General features: G+C 51.1%; 1 long non-coding RNA gene across 1 annotated transcript; it reads right to left on the reverse strand.

The window, feature by feature from the left end:
* Positions 1–694: 694 nt before the first annotated feature.
* On the reverse strand, positions 695–4,830 carry LOC128588911 (uncharacterized). Its single transcript, XR_008380819.1, has 3 exons — positions 4,321–4,830; positions 909–994; positions 695–783 (listed from the first exon to the last, which is right to left on the reverse strand). It is a non-coding gene; the product is annotated as an uncharacterized LOC128588911 (long non-coding RNA).
* Positions 4,831–8,579: the final 3,749 nt, after the last annotated feature.

The raw sequence follows: 8,579 nt of genomic DNA on the forward strand, positions 1-8,579 counted from the left end.
ATTCTCTCTCTGTCACTTTTTACTCTGTCCTCTGCATCTCTCAGGGTCCTGAAAGCATTTCAATCTGTGACTATTGCCCTACTATTGTTTGAAACAAACAAAGAACTAGCTTAACATTGAGGGTGTTCTTCTTTTCTTCCTTTTTATTTTATTGTTATTATTTTTGTTGTTGTTTGTTTGTCTGTTTATGGAGACAAGGTCTCACTATATTACCTGGGCTGTTCTTGGACCCCTGACCTCAAGCGATCCTTCTGTCTTAAGCTCCCCAAATGCTATGATTACAGCCATGAGCCACCATGCTGTAGAGAGCCTGTCTCTACTAAAAATAGAAAAATTAGCCAGGTGTGGTGGCAGACGCCTGTAGCTCCAGCTACTTGGGATACTGAGGCAGGAAGATCACTTGACTCCAAGGGTTTGAAATTGCTGTGAGCTAGGCTGATGCCATAACACTCTAGCCTTGGGAAACACTGTGAGACTCTGTCTCAAAAAAGATAAGTAATATTTTCTGCATAACAAAATATTTAGTTTTCATTATCCTGATGTTCAATTGTTTCTACAAATAAACCTTGGTAAAATGTGGAACCTGCACATTTTTGTACTATATGATGTGAAATTCACTTTTGAATCAATTTTAACCCAACTGAGCATACACACCAGATCTAAAAGGCTTTATTATTCCCACAACAAGGGTCTTTTTAAATAAGCTCAGGACAGAAGTCAAATTTTCCATTATTAAATTTCCATCATTATTTTCCATTTCTCTTCCAACAGAGAATGCTGGTGCTACTGGGCAACAACAAAAACAAAAAAACAAACAACCACATTAAAAACTGTGATCTGAACAACTCATCATGTAATACTAAGTTTCAAGCACACACCACATGTGTAGTACAAAGCCTTGCACCTACCTGCCAATACTGGGCTGTTGTTGAAGGATTTTGTTCAGGAGAAGAGACAGAACACTCCTCTCTCTTCTTACTAACATTTTCGTTTTCTGTTGAGTACAAAATAAATAAATGAAAGCCATGTGCTTTGTAAAGAAAGTAAATGTCGATATTTAATATAATTCAATGAGTTTTGTGTTGCCCATTTTTGTATACCAAGGAGCCTACAGTTCCATTATGCATGTAAAACTTAACATCTAAAATAGAAAAGTTTAAAAAGCTAAAATAGTATGTATAAATAAGTGGTATAGGCAGCAAGCTTCTTTTTTTATAGTCAGGGAATAAAACAATTAAAGGTTAATCACAGTATAAGGGGAAAACACTATTGCTATTTTGTGCCCAGCCCTCTGCTGAAGACTGGATATAGATACTCTTATTTAACCCCAAAGTGTCACGCCACTAGATACTATTTTATTTCACAGACAGGACAGGTCCCAAGCCAGTCTTCAAGAAAAGATTAATATAGGGGAGAAAAAAAAAAAAAAAACAGTTAAAGCAAAGGCACAGACTAGTGCTCACATAAAAATGGAATTAACCTCGGGCGGTGCCTGTGACTCAAAGGAGTAGGGTGCCGGCTCCATATGGTGGAGGTGGCGGGTTCAAACCCAGCCCTGGCCAAAAAACTGTAAAAAAAAAAAATATGAAATTAACCTCTAAATTTTGTTTTCAATTTTAATGTTTACACATTTGGGAATCCCTCCTTCCAGATAGATTTTCTTTTTATGTGTATTTAAAATGATAGTGTTTTTTTCTTAATTTTTCTAGGTGGGCTATAAATATAATTCAGCCACCCTGCTTCAACTGACCAAAAACGTGTGGTAAATGAGGTTTTATTCAACTTGAATTATCCAGATAATTATGCCCTAAATTTGATCTTATGTATTTAACACCTCTAAAAACAGCCGCTAGAGATACATGAGTAAAATTAACAATAGAGTCACAAGCAGCCATGAGCAGAGTTCAGGCTGTGTCACCAAAGCCATTCTCCCTGCCACCCCCTCTCACCCTGTCCTGGCCAGAGGTTTCACCCACTGTCTTGGAGGCTAGGCCAGCCATGAATGACAACTGCCTGTTGCTCCCATAGCAACTACAGAAAACTAAGTCGCTGGCTCAGTATCAGTATCCCATTTCATGATTTATAAAGAACTGCTTCGTAGCTAGGAAAATAAAACCTAGCGATAGGATTTGAAGAGAAATCATGCAGCTGGAAAGGGGTGGACTTCTTTAGCACAATTCTTATCTCAAAAAATCTCCGAGCCCTCAGGATATCTCCCAAAATATTGTTGTCACCCCTACTCTGGCCTCAGTGGTGCTGTTCCTGTCATTAATATTTTGGCTCCCATATATGCCCAAATCTCCTCAGGATGACTGAAATAATTAGAGAAAACATTAATAAAGAAGAGGCAGCATTTGCCTCTTCTCCAGATTTAAATGGAGAATATCAAACAACTCATTCAGGAGTTGTTATCTATGAATCAGGTTAAGGTCAATTTACTTGTTTTTTTTTTTTTTTTTTTTTGCCATAATGTGTATTTGGTGCCTCTCTACAGAAACAGCCCACAGGTGCCATTACATTGCCAGAAGACTCTAATCCCTCTCCAGTTCAGTGATTCAATAACCCAGTTTATATCTTACAGCCTGTAAGCCCGTATCACTGTTTCCATCGCCCACACCTTTTAGGAACATCACCCTCAGGAATCTGACATGTTAGGCTGGTGTGACCGCAGTGAAATACAGTGGCAGCTCCCCACATGGGAGTCTCAACCCCGAGGAATGGACTGAGTTGACCACGAAAGGAGGCAGTTGGGAAGACTTGATTTCTCACACACACACACACAGTCCCTCCATCTCTGAAACGGAAAAGCAATGAGGACAAACTGCGGCCTCAGTACATCAGAGTATGAGCTGGCCCGACAGCCCATACACATCAGGTTCATGAACACCCCTAGATGGCTCTGCCACACAGCCAAGGTCCTGGGAAGCTCAGACACTTCTAACCCTGGTGCAAGGCTCTCACCCCTCTTCAATGGCCCTCTGGCCCACCTAAGACCCTGGAGAGAAGATTTAGAAAAGCAGTAAAATCAGGACAAGTAGGAAGGCTGTGCAACCCCTAAGTCCCCATGACCTTGGCATGGGTCTTAAGGAAGAGCTAGATGATCCCTCCATCGGCCACTTGTTCCCAGAGGGACTGGAAGGGCACCACTGCCATAGCGAAAACAGAGCCAAATATCAGAGTGACTTGTGTTGGGGGATGGGGAGCCGAGGACATGGCCAGAAACATCAACACCAAGTCCTCTCTGAGCTGAAAGGCTCTGGTCCCAGGTACACCTGGTAGGCACCCTTCCAAGGAGTTCTGGCCCCCATTGGAGCCCTCCCACAACTTAGTGGCTGTGTTTGTCTAGAGAGACCCTATAAATCATCGCCTGTTTCCACCACCACCACCAAGCTCTCGCAGGAAACACACACAGCCCCAAAACCGACACTGGCCAATACCCCTCTCCAGCCATGGAAGTCACCAGGGCCAAGGAGAAGCAAGGCTAGGGACCCCTGCCTCAGTCCTCTCCACCCTCCTCATAGCCCACTGACCTGTGGGCCTGGGTCTAGGCCAGGCCAAACCACCATGTCCCCAGTGACCAGGGTCAGCATCACACACCACCCTTCCCACTCTGACCACCACCTCCCAGAGGCAAAGTCAAGCCCAGACCTCTGCGGTGGGTGCGGGAACCCCCCACCCCAAATTCCCCCAGAGCAGCTGCCTATGCAGGCGAGGGGCTGAGCCAGGAGCCCTCAGCAAGCTGCCCACCTTCATCAGCACTGGCTGCCGCCCTGCGGTACATGCCACCGGTCCTGGTAGCTCCAAGATGACTGCCTTGAGGGGCAGTAGCCCACAGGTCACTTCTGGGGCCCCTGCCAGTGCCAGCATTTCCAAGTTGGCCCTGCCAGGGGTCAGTGACAAACAGGTCACCTTAGGGATTGCTGCAGGCCCTGGTATCTGAGCTGGCCCCGTCCAAGGGTCAGAGGTGGACAGGTCACCTGGGGGATCCCTGGCAGTGGCATCTCCAGGCTGGCTCCCGTGAAGGCGCAGTGGCGCACAGGTCACCCCGGGGACTAAGGGCTGAGCACACGGCTGGACAAGGGAAGGGCTCTCTCACCCCCACCTCCCACCCGAGGCCTGGGCTTCTCCCCAAGGGAGGAACCCAATTGCAGACCTGAGGACTCATGGAGCCTGGAGGGTCTTTTCCTGAAAAAATAAACCTCTCTCCAACTCGCTGAACTCTGCACGGAAAGGATCGCAGTCACTCGGGGAAACACTGGGAGGGGTTGTGGAAACCGTGGCGTGGCCAGTAGTCGGCACATGAGAGTGCGGGGAACGTACCGCGCACGGGGCTGCGGCGGGACCTTTAAATAACGGGCGGCCGCTGGGCGCGACCTGGGAGACCCCTGGAGGGCCGGGCGGGAGTGGAGGCGGTGGGATGGAGGACCAGAGCGCGGCTCCAGGTCTTCATCTTCTCCACGCAGTGCCTCCTGCGCTGCTCCCCTGGAGCCTCCTGCTGAGGTGACATCCGTTCTTAAGGACCTTCTGGCACATCCAACCAGGGAGGAGTCTGCACGATTATGGCCGGTGTGGCGAGAGGGAGGAGGGCGCAGGCCAAAGCGCAGCTGCGCTGCTCAGGCGGCGACCGAGGTCCAGTACCCACTGTGCCTCCGCCTCCTCACTGACAGGCATGGCCGCCAGAGCTGAGCACCGGCTTGGTGGCGACTGCCAGTCAGCAGCGGCCCCGCCCCGGCCCCAGCCCCTTCAGGCCTCCTCCTTCCTTCTTCCTTCGTTCTCTCTCTTCCCTCCTTTCTCTAAGCAGGGTCTGACCTTTTCCAGGCGGCACCCACTGTGGAAGGCAGCGCTGTGGCATGTGCATCAGGAGCAGTGGCGACCTCAGCCTGAGCACAGGAGCTGCGTTGACTCCTGCTGGCTTTCACCTGAGGGCCTCAGATGGAATTGCGCATTGCAGAGAGCCAGGGCTATGCAGATGTGGAAGCCCACATCAGTTCCTGATCTGCTGTACAACCCTGAACATTGGAGTTCCGGGTAACCCTGCCTGGCTCCTGCAGAAACAGGCAGCCCCTGCGCACATTTGCACCAGCTCTTCCAGCACATAGATGGACATATGTAGCCACAATATTCCATCAGCCAGATCCGATCCTGTGTGGAAGAGGGGGTGGCAGCTGGCTGGAGGCCTTCCTCAGAGGCTCTTTGAGATCACCCTTCCTGTCCTGGCAGTCATGGGTGTGGCGTGCGACCATCCCTGAACTTTCTCTTCAGGCTGCGTGACTCTGGACGGGGTGGGGAGTGTGACCCTCCATGTCTCCGAGGTCCACTCTCCTTTGTGTAGCAATGTGAGGCTAGGTGACACCCTGAGAGCGACATATGTAGTGCCTCAGCAGGGCCTGGCCTTTCCCCCCACACACAAAGATGGGCCTGATATCCCTCAGGATAGCGGCTTTCTGGCTACTGCTGTCACACCTGGAACTTATGTGGCCCTTGGAGCAGAGGGGCAGGGGCTGCTTTGCATACGCTGCTACAAGAAGCATGTCTGCGTGGTAGGAAGATGCAACTTCGGTGTTTGCCACCCTGCACGTGGATGTCCAATGTTCTTGTTGGACATTGCCTAAGGGTGGAAGGTGGCAGCCAGCCTCAACATAGTCCCCCAGCCTTCCTGGCAGGCCTTCTGTATCACAGCGTGATCCCATGTGGAGGCTGCATGAGCTCAAGTCTGAGGGTTTTATGCTCCTCCTAGGACTTAAGAGCTCAGGGGCAGAAGGGCCCTGTCTTCCCTTCTAGGATTACTTGAGCATGGACACATGAAAATAAGGGCCTGGGAGGCCACCACCTGGCCATCCTCCTGTGGTCCCTATGGCTGGTGGCCCAGGTCCCCAGAACTTCAAACCACCGTGTGAGTCAGCTAGATTCCTTACCAAGAGGAGGCAGTGTAGCTTTGGTCCATTTGGGGCAGGGATTACTCCAGTGTGTCTGTTATAGAGTTCTACCAACAGGTTAGCAACATTCCAGGCTTCTGAGAGCCCATCCCAGAGATGGGCCTCTTCAGTCTATGTCACTCATTCCCTGGGTCACTTGCACCTTTCGCACACCCTTACTGGACCCTGAGTCAGTGTCACATGCCATGCTGGTCACTGGGACACCGCAGGGAAGTAGACCTGGAGCTGGGAGGAGTGAGGGCTGCCCTGTGCTGCAGCAGGTCAAGCTGGTGGATCCCCATTGATGACCCTGACCAGGCAGGCAGCCTTTCCTGGCATATGAATGTTCCATTGCGCTGCTGCTCAAGGTGCTTGTCGTCCTCTGTGGGAACACAGCATCCTGATAAAGGTGTCCTCTGTGATGCAGTGGACCCTAGACAAAGGCAAGTGAGGGCAGCCACTCTTGGCATAGCCTGGCTGACCACCTGCTCCACCCCCTGCAGTAGTGAAAACACTGGGGTAGTCTTCACTGTGCCCCAGCCAAGAGGCCCACTGGTCAGGAGCTCAGACCAGCCATTCTTTTTCCTCAGGGGCCTCTCTGTCCCGGTATCAAGAAGTAAGTGGCACTCCCTACCTCCAAGCAGCCTTGGACAGACACAGCCTCTCCCCACTGACCCTGATTCCCAATCGAGGCCCTGAAAACCCAGCTTTCTTTTCCTTCTGCTTCCTCCAACTCAGGGCCATCAGGGATGCCACCAGGTCCTAGAGTAAACAGATGTTCAAACAATAGCCATAGTACATCCAGGCAAAGGCTGGTGACAGTGGAGTGCAACACATTGGGGGACCCAATGTAGAGTGGGTCCCTCTGCCAGAAAGGGCGGGACAGACAGAACAGGGAAGCATCACCCTAGCTGCCATATTCGGGGTACAGGAGGGATGGGGGGATGTGCAGCTCCCCGTGTCTGCCCTGTTTCACCTTCTGTCTCTCATTCAGCTCAGGGCACCTCTGGCTTGGGATTGGGGCACACTGGAGCCCTTCTCATCTCTCCCCATCTCCCTGAGTCCAGCAGGCAGGACAGCCCCAGGGCAGCTGACCAGGTAACTGTTGAGTGTGGAGGAAGCCTCATGCACCCCAGCAGGAGTAGGATTAATGGGCCTTCATCCTACTGGGACAGAGTGCATGCAGGGCCACCATACAGCAGTGCTGCATTAATATAATTTAACAATTCTGTTTTATTTGAGTGACCATCTGCTCTGACCCCACCGCTAACTGAGTGATCCTCTAGGCATATTTCTGGTTCAGTTCCCAGGGAGAATTTTGCTGATCCTAACTATTTTTCCTATTAGCCAGGACATTTTAAAAGCTAATCATGAGGGGGGAAGAGACAAGATAGCTGACTGAAGCCAGCTTTCCACAGAGGCTCCCATTCAGAAGGAGAGTTAAAGGACAAAAATTCAGCAAGTAACCTGGTGGATTTGAGCTGCACTAAGAGAGAAGGTTGTAGAACGCACGTCAACCCCGCTGAGGCGAGCTGCCACCACAAGGATACAAACAAAAGGTACAAAATCCATCACCAAGCGGACGGGAGTCCCCTCCCCCATGAGAACAGCTCAGAGTGCCCCACAAATAACCGGGCAGAGTTCAAAGGTCCTCCCACTACACTCCACGGGAGAGACCCTCTAAAAACTGGACCTACCTCCCCTACTGGGGTGCCACGGTGTCCTCCTGCCAGGCATAAAACTGTATATGGTCTCTACCTGGAATTCTGAGCTCCCAGCGCTCTCCTTCGCTCACACTGGGGTCTGGAAGCCAGTCCCGGTCGGTCGGTGGAGAGGGGACTGCACCGGAATGGCAGTTCCCTGAGGCACAGTGTGACAGCCGTCTTTTGGTGATAATACGGCCAGGCATAAAACTGTGTAAAGCTGTGTGTGTTCTCTGCTCGCAACCCCAGGCTTCCAGCACTCCCCACGCTCCCCTCTGCTCTCGCTCCAAGGGCTGGAGGCCTGTCCCCCAGGGGTCCAGACTCTTGGGCGATCGCTCGAGGGGTGTAGACAGTGCTGGGCTGCAGCCTGTCGGTGCTGACTCTAGGGTACAGAGCGGAGAGAGGACGATTGGCCAGAGGGGAGCTACACCAGAGCAACGGTTGCCTGAGCCATAAGGCAGCAGCCCTCTTTCGCTAGCAATACGGCTCACTACAGAATTTTCTGAGGCCACACCCCCTGTCTCCCTGGGCAACCAGAGACTCTGAGTTTGCCTGACGCAACATAAACTTGCAAACCAGGGAAACTCCCAGGGCGGGGCTGACCCAGAGGTCCACTTTACTAAACCTAAGACGCACCTGGCCCTCAGGGGATCGTCAGCCTATAGACAATACAACAGCAAAGACAAGCTGATTTGGAACTCAATTCAGCTTCTCTTCTGCAGGGGAAACGCAGAGTTGTTCTGTTCTGTTCTGTCAGTAACATTAATCAGGGGTGAGACTGGACCTGAGTGAAAACCCCTCAACCTTCATCTAGTGCCCGAGATTGTCAGGCCTCACCTCCTCCTGCTGGAGAGAGGCAGAGCGCAGTGGCCTGGCAGACTTCCTTGTGATTCAGGCAGGTACAAACTCCTGGAGTACCGATTCACTACAGGAAACTGGGTCAGCGAACTGCAGGGCTATC

The sequence above is a fragment of the Nycticebus coucang genome, chromosome 6, assembly GCF_027406575.1.
Source record: "Nycticebus coucang isolate mNycCou1 chromosome 6, mNycCou1.pri, whole genome shotgun sequence".
NCBI classification, from domain to species: domain Eukaryota; kingdom Metazoa; phylum Chordata; class Mammalia; order Primates; family Lorisidae; genus Nycticebus; species Nycticebus coucang.